Genomic DNA, 15,071 nt, shown 5'->3' with positions numbered 1-15,071 from the left:
ATCAGTGTAATTACTAAACATCCCACAGTATAACAGATAAAAGTTGGAGTTTCAAAAATGCAACTTACCCATTATCCTCAAGAACAAACATGTAAGAAAGAGAGCAAACACTGGAGATGTCATTGTGTTGAAGTTGCTGTGTTGAATGACAGAATAGCGTTGGTTTCTCCACTCTTTAGAGAGAAGAATGTGTTTGATTGGTTAAACCTGATGTGACACTGTATAGGAAACATGGTCACATGCTCACAGCCACCTATGGTGTCAAGTTTGGTTCCCGAGAATAGGTTCACATTTTTAGTAAACTGGAAATCCACTCTTTTATATTTATTTATATTATCATATGTAATTGTAACAGCCTGGAAATGCGAGATAGAAATGATCACTCAGACAAAGATGTTTTCTCTCCGGTAGCTCCACCGAGAATTGTTGTATTTAAAATAAATGCAAAAAGATATTTGAATGCACAATTACAACAATTACTCGCTTTCAGGTAAACATTAACAAAAATAGTATAAACAAAAGCTTACATATACACTCTTAAATATGCTTTATATAAACTGTATGCTGTAAAGTCTGTGTGCACCAGTAGTTTAGAGTCTGTGCATGCATACACCACGTGTACCTTTCATGTCCCACCCGTGCCAATCTGTAATGGCTACTAGGAGTCACTTTAGACTGCTAATATTTAACTAAGCACGTAACATGAATATACAGCTTCCAACACATTTAAAACAAAACAAAAATGCACAAAGAATTTTGCTAACAAATTACTACAGTTTAAAGCGATGTCACGCGTTTTTTAGGCTACAACATGTTTTGTCACATACAGCAAACATCTCCTCACTATTGCTAGCTGCCTGTCCCCTGAACACACTGTAAAAAAACGCAGTCTCTGTAGACAGCCCAGGCTCCACAAATGGCAACAAAAACAAACCGTGTCAACCTGCATCATGAAACATTACAAATAGTGTTCCAGCCAATAACTGACAAGAAGGATTTGGGGTTGGGGGGTTAGTGCGCGGAAGGTAGGGGGAGGGGACGGGATGAGGAGGAGGGAGTGGCTACTCTTCGGTAGCTCCACCGAGAATGAGGCATTGCGCTGAGAGCTCCCGCTTCCGACCTTGCAGATATAACTAATCAATCACGGATCAGTTTTTTCAAAAAGGTTAAACTAACAGAACCCAGATCTGAAATCTTTAACAGGTATAGCCTACATATACAAATGTTCTCAAACAGTATTTACTGTTAAACATTTTAGAAACATTTTTTACCTTCTTGAAAGGACCAACAGTTTGACAAGCTTTTAATAGATGTGTTCCGGGGCATAGCACAAAATTCTGGGCCCTGTAGAAAGGCATTTTCTATGGGCCCCTCCCCACATCAGTAGTATATAGTACACAGGTATGCGCGTGCACGTGAAAACCCGGCAGGTATGCGCGTGCACGTGTGTTTCTAGCGTTTTGATTGGTCGAACCTCCGTGCACGTCTCGCGTGCGCGTTGACGTAATGACGTCATCGCTTCCTTACGTTCGCGGAGCGTGTGTGCCTCTAGCGGCCGATTCTGGGTATTGCATCTCGCGGACGTAATAACGTCATCGCATCATTACGTTCGCGGAGCGTGTGTCTCTAGCGGTCGATTCTGGGTATTGCATCTTGTGGGCGTAATAACGTCATCGCGCCCTTACGTTCGCGGAGCGTGTGTGTCTCTAGCGTCCGATTCTGGGTATTGCATATCATCATTTACATACAAAAACATCTGATAGACCAATGGATAGCTGTTACGATGGGGCTTGCTATTGGTGATTTGTAAATACGCCCTACAGGGTGTGGTTTGTGGTGTTTAAAAACCCTTGTTTCAAGGCGGTCTGATCACTTTTTTATCCTCCGTTTTTAGCTAGTCTGCTAGCTAGCTTTGCTACCACGTTTTTTCCCCTCAACAAAGCCCCTTTGGAGATTTTGCTTTTTCTTACCGTCTGAAAGAAAAAGAGACGGCATTTTTCCAGCAATGTCTTTCTACGCATTTGGACAACAATCCGGATCATCTGGTGTTGAAGAAGGTGAGACAGCTAGAACAGATCCCACTGCATTTGGTTTGAGCCATGTCCATCGAAAAGAGTCATTGCGTTGCGGTGAGACTAATACTGGAGCAACATTCGGTTTGAGCAAGGCCCCCAGAAAAAAGAGATTTCGACCCGACATCTTTTCTACAAGCATGACTGACACGTGTACAGCTGATCTAGAATATTCTGGTGTCAATGGTTACTGTTATTCAATTAGCTACAGTTCCGGATATGTGACATTAGCCATCTATACTAGTGTTGTCGTCGATTTATCTAGCAAAGCTAAAACAGCCTGTACAATGTCTGTAAAAGACTGGAGTCTTTTTCGTGAGGTTGTCTGTCCTGATCTTGACAATCCTGGCTTTCCGGAGCTAGTGTATGTGTCTCAATGGGACAACAGCAATGGGAACGGTATCTATCGTGTGGAAGCAGACCGTTTCACCAGACCAGCAGAGGATTTTATTTTCCTTAGCGTATGCACCGAAAGGGCAAAGTTAGTTGCAGACAGAGGTCGTGAAGATTGGAAGTTAAAGCCGTATCCAGTGTCTAACGAGGAATACGAGAAATGGTTTAAAAACGGCTTCTACATACAATGGTGTGACTGGGAGATAATGAAGACACAGTTTGATACCATCGACTATGTTATCAGAAGAGACAAAATAAGGAATTCTTATGAGAACATAAGAAAAAGATTGATATTTGAGGACGATGCCCAACAGTCTCTGACCCTCCCCAGGACCCTCTATAGACCTAAATTCGTCACACACAAAGACTAACAAAACGGTGGGTCTAATTTGTATGTGCTATTTATTTGCCAAAATAGTTAAAATGCTTTTTTTATTTTTTTGATACTGTGGTTGTAATGTGTGATTTTTTTCTTCCAGAGCCAATGGATTGGTGTGATATGTCCCCTGGAACGCCATCTGGCAGTCCCGGGTTATTTGCACCTCTGACGATAACAGGCTCACCCCATTCCCTTTCATCATCATCATCATCATCATCATCCCCCACTCTAAATCCGGAACACTTCCTATCAGCACCCCCTATGACACCTCCTCTGCCACCGTCTCTATTGATCTGCACCCCGCCCCCTCAAACATATGCTGTATTACAACAGGATGCTGTTGATTGTTCGGACACAGTGGCGCCTGACCAGACGGATGGGGCGGTGTCGTCTTTGTTTATAGACAGTGTTAAAACAGCGTCGCTACATCTTCTTCACATTGTTCTTTACAAGTATTTGGAGGAGCGGTGTTATGGCTGTCAAATAAATCATCCAAGCCAGAAACAGCATGATTGTTTAGAGGGACTACCAGAGCACTTCTATGTGGTCCACTTTGATCAGCTCATGAAAAGACTGTTGACTGATAAATTCATTGGTGTTGTACAGCGTTTTCTGTCCTTTAAACATCTCAAGGCTGACGAGGGACGAATCCTTGGAGTAACAGAAACCGTTTTGTACGAGTTGAAATCGGCTGAAGATGTCACGACTAAAATCAAGGCTATGTATGACGCTTTTGTAGGTGACGATGCAGTTAAAATAGCCGAAATTAGAGAGATTGGGGACTATTGGAGTAATTTATATGCTAGAAAAAACTAACAGGGTGAAAATATGGGGAATTGTTTATGCCTGTTGTATAACCATATCAGCGTGCGATATCACATATCGCATGTATCTGGTATACTAGATCAGGCTGTTGCTAATAATGTGAATGATGTTACAAAATACCAATGTAAGAGTGTTAATGTAGATCATACGGCTGTTTGTAGGTTAGAAAAATTGATGGTGATTGTAAGAAACCAACATAGCACCCCTCCTTGGGAGGATCTGTTGCAGATGTTATTATCCATGTTAATGACACGAGAGAGTGTAGTGGAAACTTTTTGTGATGTCATAGCTAACATCACACACAATTTTAAGATGTTGAAAGTTTATCACCTAATGGCTATGTATACAATGCTTGTAGATACAGTGAGTTTGTATGTGAAAGAAAAACCCTATAACGACGTCTTACAGGATTTGCAAAAACTACATATATTCATAATCAGTAAAAGCAATGTATCCGAATTAGTAAAGATGCTATCTGTGCTAGAAGGTGTTTCACTGTCTTCATGACTGCTGTGTGTGTGTTTTTGTAAAAATAAAAAGGAAGACATAACGCTGTTGTGGTCACATGTTTTTAAATGAATCATGGAGAAGGTTATGCAAAAAATATACTACGACCCATCCCACCCAGGGGGGTTAGGAGGTATACACAAGCTTCGTGATTCCGTCAAAGCATGTACGGGCTTGTCCCCATCGATCCCCGCGGTTAAAAAGTTTCTGTTGAGGCAAGATCCCTACACTCTACACGCCCCTGTCTTGAAACATTTCCCCAGAAATAGAGTGATTGTTAATGGTATCGACAAACAATTTCAGGCTGATTTGGTCGATATGACGGAATATTCTATGGAAAACGATAACGTGCAATATTTATTGACATGCATTGATGTGTTTTCTAAATATGCCTGGGTAATAGGTCTTAAAAACAAAACGGGTCCCGTTGTCACAAGTGCCTTTAAAGAAATACTGGAACAAGGACGCACACCTCTGAAACTTCAAACAGACGCCGGAAAAGAATTTTATAATAAGGTTTTTCAAAAATTGATGACTCTACATAAAATTCACCATTTTTCCACATCGAACGAAACAAAAGCAAGTGTTGTTGAGCGTTTCAATAGGACTTTCAAAACCAGGATGTGGAGATATTTAACGGCTGTTAATTCGCGTCGATATATTGATGTGCTACAAGATATGGTTACCGCTTACAACTCTGCATACCATAGTTCAATAAAAATGGCACCGTCCTCTGTGTGTAAAGACAATGAGAAAACAGTCTTTAACACTCTGTACAAACTGAAACCCCAAGGAATGGTGATGTTTAAATTTCAGACGGGGGACACCGTTAGGATATCAAAGCACAGAGGATTGTTTCGTAAAGGTTACGAACAAACTTTTACAGACGAGTTTTTTACAATATCAAAACGTATAGGCAGGACTCCTCCTGTTTATATACTAAAAGACAATAGTGGGGAGACATTGACAGGGACCTTTTACGAAGCAGAGTTACAGGCTGTGATTGTAGACAAAAACAAAGTGTTCAAAATTGAGAAAGTACTGGCTAGAAAGAAAACAGGTCGTAAAAATCTAGTGTTTGTGAAATGGCTAGGATGGCCAGAGAAATTCAATTCATGGATTTCTGAAAAAGACATAGTTGATGTGCGATAAAAGAGAGGGGCAGACTCTTAAACTAGTCATTGTGACTTGTTAGTGAAAGGGGATCGGAGCTATGAATAAGAACGGATTTTTTGTTACGCTGCCTAGTAATGCCTCGCCAATAGTTTATCCTAATAATAAGATTTGGCAGTACAGAACAAAATTGGCAAAACCGCTCATATTACAGCAGCCCTATGAGGTAGGTCTCATAGAGATTCAATACCCTAGGATATGGAATAGTTTTAGCACAGATGATGCTGAGGTTGAATTCTTTGACACGAAAACAAAACAGACATGCCGAATAGAACTAGCGGTCGGTTGTTATAATACGATCGACAGAATTGTTAAAGAATATAATATGAAATGTGCGTCTAACCCAATCCTAGTACCCATAACTATGAGTCACAACAATATCACTAATAAGATATTTTTCACGGGAGGTGATGGGTGGCATATTGTATTTAAAGGACGTTTGGCCGAAATTCTAGGGTTCATTCCAGACACGGTGTTTGAAATACACATAGGGCCCCGTTTAAAATGTATAGCCCCACACCCTGCGGAAATTCATGGGGGGCGTTATAATATATTTATTTATAGTGACATTGTGGACTACCAGCTAGTCGGCGATAGTCATGTACCTCTACTACGCTGTATAAATATCTCTGATGAGAACAAACGTATGCCCACTCTGAGTTACGACAGTCCTCACTACACATCGCTGTCACGCTCCACTATTACTGACATTCAAATAGATCTGCGAGACGACCAAAATAAGCATATCCCTTTCTCGTACGGAAAAGTAATTGTCAAACTACATTTTAGACCTGTGAAACAGCATTAAAATGATGCGGAAAGCGTACACGGCGGATGACGGAAGGTATATGGCTTATTATATGAATCAAGCCGGTGGAGAGTTACAGGGCTTTATAGGCTCCAGTACGCAGTATGGTCAGGGTCTAGGAGGTATATTCCGAAATCTTTTTCGAATGGCTGTCCCTCTTTTAAAAAAGGGTTTTAATATCGCCAAACCTCATCTGAAAACAGCTGCCAGTGGTATTATAGGAGATGTGGTGACTAATGTCAGGAACGCAGTTGCATCCAGACAGCAGGGAAAAGGTCTCGTGGTGTACAGACGCCGAGCATTAAAAAGAACCCCCTCAGGATGTGGGCGTAACCAAACTGTGAACAAAAAGAATAAAAACACAAGCAAAAAACGAAGGGTCGTCAAAAAGAAGACAGCTGTCCAAAGACGCAGAGTCCCGAATCGTCGCTCTTTGTTCCTGACAAAAGACATATTTTAGATTAATTTTAAGGAATTAATCATGGCATACATTCATAATCAGTCCGAAGAGTGTGTGAAAACAGAACTCGACTTGTTCACGGTACCTTTCACGCAAACATCTATCGAAAAATCAACATTTGTAGAAATACCTCCGATGTCAGCTCTAACAGACCAAGGGCCTATTGAATTTTTTATTTCGGCTAGTGGAGAGGATTATCTAGACCTTAACGATTCGTACTTGTACACACGTGTAAGGATTACAAACCCTGATGGCACATTGTTGGCTAATGCAGATGATGTAGGTTTTATAAACTATCCTGGATGCAGTCTTTTTTCGCAAGTAGATATAATGTTGGGTGATAGACTGATCACTCAGTCTTCAAATACGTACCCCTATCGGGGAATTATAGAATGCTTGCTTAACTATGGAAAGGACACATTGGACACACAATTTAGCACAGGGCTATTTTGTAAGGACACAGCTGGTAAAATGGATGAGACTTCTATCAACGGCGATAATTTGGGGTTAGAGCAAAGGGGCGCCTACACATCTGAAAGCCGTATTGTGGAATTAATATCGCCCGTACATGCTGATTTGTTTTTTCAGGAAAAACTTTTGCTAAATGGCGTAGACATGTCTCTGAAATTTATCCGTTCAAAAGACGACTTTGTATTAATGACCCCTGGAAATGTTCAATTCAAAGTGAAAATAATGTCTGCTAGTCTATTTGTCAAGAAAATATCAGTGGCTCCGACTGTTAGACTAGCTCATAGTCGAGCCCTGCAGCATGCTAATGCAAAGTATGCTATTGACCGTGTAGCCATAAAAACATTCTCCATACCTACAGGCACACGTGTTTGCAACCAAGAAAACCTATTCATAGGACAGATACCTAAATTCGTAGTCATAGCTTTTGTAGATAATGAAGCATATACAGGATCATATGCCCATAATCCTTTTAATTTTGGAAACTATAATACAGAGTTCATCAGTCTTTATGCAGATGGACAGCCTCACCCATCCCGCCCTTTTCAGCCTCTTTTCCAAAGAGGCCAGTATGTGCGTGAATATTATCAGATGGTGGAATCAACAGGGCGCCATTTAAAAGACCGCTCGTTGGCCATAACACGATCCGATTTCGGAGCTGGATATACACTCTTTTGTTTCAATTTGGAACCTGATGGCGGTGGGTCAGGAAATGTTTCACTGATTAAGAACGGTAACGTTCGGTTGGAAGTACGCTTCAGAAACCCACTTCCACGGACGGTGACCCTTATCTGCTATTCTGTTTTTGATTCTGTAATCGAAATATCTAACCGAAGGCAAGTTCTATTGGACCACTACTAAAGATGAATACAATAGAACTCACTAGTGTGCTTAGAAAAAGAACGACTAGAGACACAAATTTCTTAGGAGTATTGCCTTGTGATCACCTCCCAAAAAATGTTGTTTGTAAATTACCTGCCATGTTAGTTGTAAACACACAACCCAGTAACATGCCTGGTGAACACTGGCTGGGTATTTACATTACCAAGAACAAGCATGGTTTGTTCTTTGATAGCTTTGGCCATCCTCCTAGCTTTTTTCCTCAAGAAATCACCCATTTCCTCTTAAAAAACTGTGTGAAGATGTACCATTCAGCAATCCAAGTGCAAAATAATTATTCTACAACCTGTGGTCAACACTGCATTTTCTTTTTATGTCATATTCAGAAAGAAATTCCTTATACAAAAGTATTGAGCATGTATGGTCCTAATCTTGTATGCAACGACACTATGGTTAGTCATTTTGTTAGCAGAATACATCCTAATGTGTGTCACGATCAGAAATTTAAATGTGTACAATGTTCATGCGCTACCTATAGGTAAAAAAGTATTGTGTAATGATGTTTTTTTTTCAATAAAGAATGCGGAATATATTAATCTTACAATGTCTTATTTGTTTTTATTTTTTAGAGAATACAGAAAAAATGCATTCACATAAAATTAAAACATACATTTAATGCTACAGGTTACATACACATCCTTGAATAAAGAAAATACCCTCAATAGAAAAAATAATAAAAAAATATGTTAAATGTAAACACATTCATTTAATGCTACAGGTTACATACACATACTTGAATAAAGAAAATACCCCTCAATAGAAAAATAATAATAAAAAAAATATGTTAAAAAATGTAAACACATTCATTTAATGCTACAGGTTACATTCAGCACCATCTTTTCACATCCTTGAATAAAGAAAATACCCCACAATAGAAAAAATAATAACAAAATATGTTAAGAAATGTAAACACTTTCATTTAATGCTACAGGTTACATTCGGCACCATCTTTTCACATCCTTGAATAAAGAAAATACCCCACAATAGAAAAAATAATAACAAAATATGTTAAAAAATGTAAACACTTTCATTTAATGCTACAGGTTACATTCAGCACTGTCTTTTCACATCCTTGAATAAAGAAAATACCCTCAATAGAAAAAAATAATAAAGAATATGTTAAAAAAGGAAAATATAAAATGAGTGTAATAATAATAGAAAATAGAAAAAATAGAAAAATAGATTAAAAACTAGCCCAACGAGTTGTAGTAATGGGTGATTCTGTTTTCACACACTCTTCGGACTGATTATGAATGTATGCCATGATTAATTCCTTAAAATTAATCTAAAATATGTCTTTTGTCAGGAACAAAGAGCGACGATTCGGGACTCTGCGTCTTTGGACAGCTGTCTTCTTTTTGACGACCCTTCGTTTTTTGCTTGTGTTTTTATTCTTTTTGTTCACAGTTTGGTTACGCCCACATCCTGAGGGGGTTCTTTTTAATGCTCGGCGTCTGTACACCACGAGACCTTTTCCCTGCTGTCTGGATGCAACTGCGTTCCTGACATTAGTCACCACATCTCCTATAATACCACTGGCAGCTGTTTTCAGATGAGGTTTGGCGATATTAAAACCCTTTTTTAAAAGAGGGACAGCCATTCGAAAAAGATTTCGGAATATACCTCCTAGACCCTGACCATACTGCGTACTGGAGCCTATAAAGCCCTGTAACTCTCCACCGGCTTGATTCATATAATAAGCCATATACCTTCCGTCATCCGCCGTGTACGCTTTCCGCATCATTTTAATGCTGTTTCACAGGTCTAAAATGTAGTTTGACAATTACTTTTCCGTACGAGAAAGGGATATGCTTATTTTGGTCGTCTCGCAGATCTATTTGAATGTCAGTAATAGTGGAGCGTGACAGCGATGTGTAGTGAGGACTGTCGTAACTCAGAGTGGGCATACGTTTGTTCTCATCAGAGATATTTATACAGCGTAGTAGAGGTACATGACTATCGCCGACTAGCTGGTAGTCCACAATGTCACTATAAATAAATATATTATAACGCCCCCCATGAATTTCCGCAGGGTGTGGGGCTATACATTTTAAACGGGGCCCTATGTGTATTTCAAACACCGTGTCTGGAATGAACCCTAGAATTTCGGCCAAACGTCCTTTAAATACAATATGCCACCCATCACCTCCCGTGAAAAATATCTTATTAGTGATATTGTTGTGACTCATAGTTATGGGTACTAGGATTGGGTTAGACGCACATTTCATATTATATTCTTTAACAATTCTGTCGATCGTATTATAACAACCGACCGCTAGTTCTATTCGGCATGTCTGTTTTGTTTTCGTGTCAAAGAATTCAACCTCAGCATCATCTGTGCTAAAACTATTCCATATCCTAGGGTATTGAATCTCTATGAGACCTACCTCATAGGGCTGCTGTAATATGAGCGGTTTTGCCAATTTTGTTCTGTACTGCCAAATCTTATTATTAGGATAAACTATTGGCGAGGCATTACTAGGCAGCGTAACAAAAAATCCGTTCTTATTCATAGCTCCGATCCCCTTTCACTAACAAGTCACAATGACTAGTTTAAGAGTCTGCCCCTCTCTTTTATCGCACATCAACTATGTCTTTTTCAGAAATCCATGAATTGAATTTCTCTGGCCATCCTAGCCATTTCACAAACACTAGATTTTTACGACCTGTTTTCTTTCTAGCCAGTACTTTCTCAATTTTGAACACTTTGTTTTTGTCTACAATCACAGCCTGTAACTCTGCTTCGTAAAAGGTCCCTGTCAATGTCTCCCCACTATTGTCTTTTAGTATATAAACAGGAGGAGTCCTGCCTATACGTTTTGATATTGTAAAAAACTCGTCTGTAAAAGTTTGTTCGTAACCTTTACGAAACAATCCTCTGTGCTTTGATATCCTAACGGTGTCCCCCGTCTGAAATTTAAACATCACCATTCCTTGGGGTTTCAGTTTGTACAGAGTGTTAAAGACTGTTTTCTCATTGTCTTTACACACAGAGGACGGTGCCATTTTTATTGAACTATGGTATGCAGAGTTGTAAGCGGTAACCATATCTTGTAGCACATCAATATATCGACGCGAATTAACAGCCGTTAAATATCTCCACATCCTGGTTTTGAAAGTCCTATTGAAACGCTCAACAACACTTGCTTTTGTTTCGTTCGATGTGGAAAAATGGTGAATTTTATGTAGAGTCATCAATTTTTGAAAAACCTTATTATAAAATTCTTTTCCGGCGTCTGTTTGAAGTTTCAGAGGTGTGCGTCCTTGTTCCAGTATTTCTTTAAAGGCACTTGTGACAACGGGACCCGTTTTGTTTTTAAGACCTATTACCCAGGCATATTTAGAAAACACATCAATGCATGTCAATAAATATTGCACGTTATCGTTTTCCATAGAATATTCCGTCATATCGACCAAATCAGCCTGAAATTGTTTGTCGATACCATTAACAATCACTCTATTTCTGGGGAAATGTTTCAAGACAGGGGCGTGTAGAGTGTAGGGATCTTGCCTCAACAGAAACTTTTTAACCGCGGGGATCGATGGGGACAAGCCCGTACATGCTTTGACGGAATCACGAAGCTTGTGTATACCTCCTAACCCCCCTGGGTGGGATGGGTCGTAGTATATTTTTTGCATAACCTTCTCCATGATTCATTTAAAAACATGTGACCACAACAGCGTTATGTCTTCCTTTTTATTTTTACAAAAACACACACACAGCAGTCATGAAGACAGTGAAACACCTTCTAGCACAGATAGCATCTTTACTAATTCGGATACATTGCTTTTACTGATTATGAATATATGTAGTTTTTGCAAATCCTGTAAGACGTCGTTATAGGGTTTTTCTTTCACATACAAACTCACTGTATCTACAAGCATTGTATACATAGCCATTAGGTGATAAACTTTCAACATCTTAAAATTGTGTGTGATGTTAGCTATGACATCACAAAAAGTTTCCACTACACTCTCTCGTGTCATTAACATGGATAATAACATCTGCAACAGATCCTCCCAAGGAGGGGTGCTATGTTGGTTTCTTACAATCACCATCAATTTTTCTAACCTACAAACAGCCGTATGATCTACATTAACACTCTTACATTGGTATTTTGTAACATCATTCACATTATTAGCAACAGCCTGATCTAGTATACCAGATACATGCGATATGTGATATCGCACGCTGATATGGTTATACAACAGGCATAAACAATTCCCCATATTTTCACCCTGTTAGTTTTTTCTAGCATATAAATTACTCCAATAGTCCCCAATCTCTCTAATTTCGGCTATTTTAACTGCATCGTCACCTACAAAAGCGTCATACATAGCCTTGATTTTAGTCGTGACATCTTCAGCCGATTTCAACTCGTACAAAACGGTTTCTGTTACTCCAAGGATTCGTCCCTCGTCAGCCTTGAGATGTTTAAAGGACAGAAAACGCTGTACAACACCAATGAATTTATCAGTCAACAGTCTTTTCATGAGCTGATCAAAGTGGACCACATAGAAGTGCTCTGGTAGTCCCTCTAAACAATCATGCTGTATCTGGCTTGGATGATTTATTTGACAGCCATAACACAGCTCCTCCAAATACTTGTAAAGAACAATGTGAAGAAGATGTAGCGACGCTGTTTTAACACTGTCTATAAACAAAGACGACACCGCCCCATCCGTCTGGTCAGGCGCCACTGTGTCCGAACAATCAACAGCATCCTGTTGTAATACAGCATATGTTTGAGGGGGCGGGGTGCAGATCAATAGAGACGGTGGCAGAGGAGGTGTCATAGGGGGTGCTGATAGGAAGTGTTCCGGATTTAGAGTGGGGGATGATGATGATGATGATGATGATGAAAGGGAATGGGGTGAGCCTGTTATCGTCAGAGGTGCAAATAACCCGGGACTGCCAGATGGCGTTCCAGGGGACATATCACACCAATCCATTGGCTCTGGAAGAAAAAAATCACACATTACAACCACAGTATCAAAAAAATAAAAAAAGCATTTTAACTATTTTGGCAAATAAATAGCACATACAAATTAGACCCACCGTTTTGTTAGTCTTTGTGTGTGACGATTTTAGGTCTATAGAGGGTCCTGGGGAGGGTCAGAGACTGTTGGGCATCGTCCTCAAATATCAATCTTTTTCTTATGTTCTCATAAGAATTCCTTATTTTGTCTCTTCTGATGACATAGTCAATGGTATCAAACTGTGTCTTCATTATCTCCCAGTCACACCATTGTATGTAGAAGCCATTTTTAAACCATTTCTCGTATTCCTCGTTAGACACTGGATACGGCTTTAACTTCCAATCTTCACGACCTCTGTCTGCAACTAACTTTGCCCTTTCGGTGCATACGCTAAGGAAAATAAAATCCTCTGCTGGTCTGGTGAAACGGTCTGCTTCCACACGATAGATACCGTTCCCATTGCTGTTGTCCCATTGAGACACATACACTAGCTCCGGAAAGCCAGGATTGTCAAGATCAGGACAGACAACCTCACGAAAAAGACTCCAGTCTTTTACAGACATTGTACAGGCTGTTTTAGCTTTGCTAGATAAATCGACGACAACACTAGTATAGATGGCTAATGTCACATATCCGGAACTGTAGCTAATTGAATAACAGTAACCATTGACACCAGAATATTCTAGATCAGCTGTACACGTGTCAGTCATGCTTGTAGAAAAGATGTCGGGTCGAAATCTCTTTTTTCTGGGGGCCTTGCTCAAACCGAATGTTGCTCCAGTATTAGTCTCACCGCAACGCAATGACTCTTTTCGATGGACATGGCTCAAACCAAATGCAGTGGGATCTGTTCTAGCTGTCTCACCTTCTTCAACACCAGATGATCCGGATTGTTGTCCAAATGCGTAGAAAGACATTGCTGGAAAAATGCCGTCTCTTTTTCTTTCAGACGGTAAGAAAAAGCAAAATCTCCAAAGGGGCTTTGTTGAGGGGAAAAAACGTGGTAGCAAAGCTAGCTAGCAGACTAGCTAAAAACGGAGGATAAAAAAGTGATCAGACCGCCTTGAAACAAGGGTTTTTAAACACCACAAACCACACCCTGTAGGGCGTATTTACAAATCACCAATAGCAAGCCCCATCGTAACAGCTATCCATTGGTCTATCAGATGTTTTTGTATGTAAATGATGATATGCAATACCCAGAATCGGACGCTAGAGACACACACGCTCCGCGAACGTAAGGGGGCGATGACGTTATTACGCCCACAAGATGCAATACCCAGAATCGACCGGTAGAGACACACGCTCCGCGAACGTAATGATGCGATGACGTTATTACGTCCGCGAGATGCAATACCCAGAATCGGCCACTAGAGGCACACACGCTCCGCGAACGTAATGATGCGATGACGTCATTACGTCAACGCGCACGCGAGACGTGCACGGAGGTTCGACCAATCAAAACGCTAGAAACACACGTGCACGCGCATACCTGCCGGGTTTTCACGTGCACGCGCATACCTGTGTACTATATACTACTCGCCTCCAGGAAGAACAAGAATATGGTATGTTCATACTATACAATGATTTATTGCTCGTCTTTGTTGAATAAGACAGAAGACAAAGAGCTAAAAAATAATCGCATATTGAATCGCAATATTTTTGAAAAAATTCGCAATAGATTATTTGTCAAAATCGTTCAGCCCTAGTACAAGGGAGAAAGACCTAAAATACAACATTAGCTACCTAAGATGTTACAGTTAACGGCAATGATGCTAACAGATTGAGAAGTAGGCCAAACGGGGCTGTCACGACTATTTAGTGATTTAAAAGCACACTGTTTCTAGCATATTGGCCCGTTACTGTGAATACCTCTGTTAGATGGTAATATAGGAAGTTGACACTATAAAAAGGACCACCTTATGGGCACTAACATGTAGGTGGGTGAAGCTCCCAGCTATGCTGCTATAACTTGCGACGCAGATAGGAAACCAGTACAAGCTAACTACTGATAACATAGCACTCTGGTTCAGTGGATGTCATCTTATTGTTTTAGTGAAGTAAATAGAAGGACAATGGACAGCTAACAGCTAGTTAGTTAGCGCT

The 15,071-nt window shown here is 40.1% G+C and overlaps 1 long non-coding RNA gene across 1 annotated transcript; it reads right to left on the bottom strand.

The window, feature by feature from the left end:
- Positions 1-1,887: 1,887 nt before the first annotated feature.
- LOC116038079 lies at positions 1,888-14,102 on the bottom strand. The gene is made up of 3 exons (XR_004102009.2): positions 13,991-14,102; positions 4,647-4,650; positions 1,888-1,899 (listed from the first exon to the last, which is right to left on the bottom strand). It is a non-coding gene; the product is annotated as an uncharacterized LOC116038079 (long non-coding RNA).
- Between the last annotated feature and the right edge of the window lie 969 nt (positions 14,103-15,071).

Source organism: Sander lucioperca, chromosome 17, assembly GCF_008315115.2.
Source record: "Sander lucioperca isolate FBNREF2018 chromosome 17, SLUC_FBN_1.2, whole genome shotgun sequence".
In the NCBI taxonomy this organism is placed as follows: domain Eukaryota; kingdom Metazoa; phylum Chordata; class Actinopteri; order Perciformes; family Percidae; genus Sander; species Sander lucioperca.
Note: the sequence above shows the minus strand (reverse complement) of the source record. Positions and strands in the feature narration are given on the sequence as shown.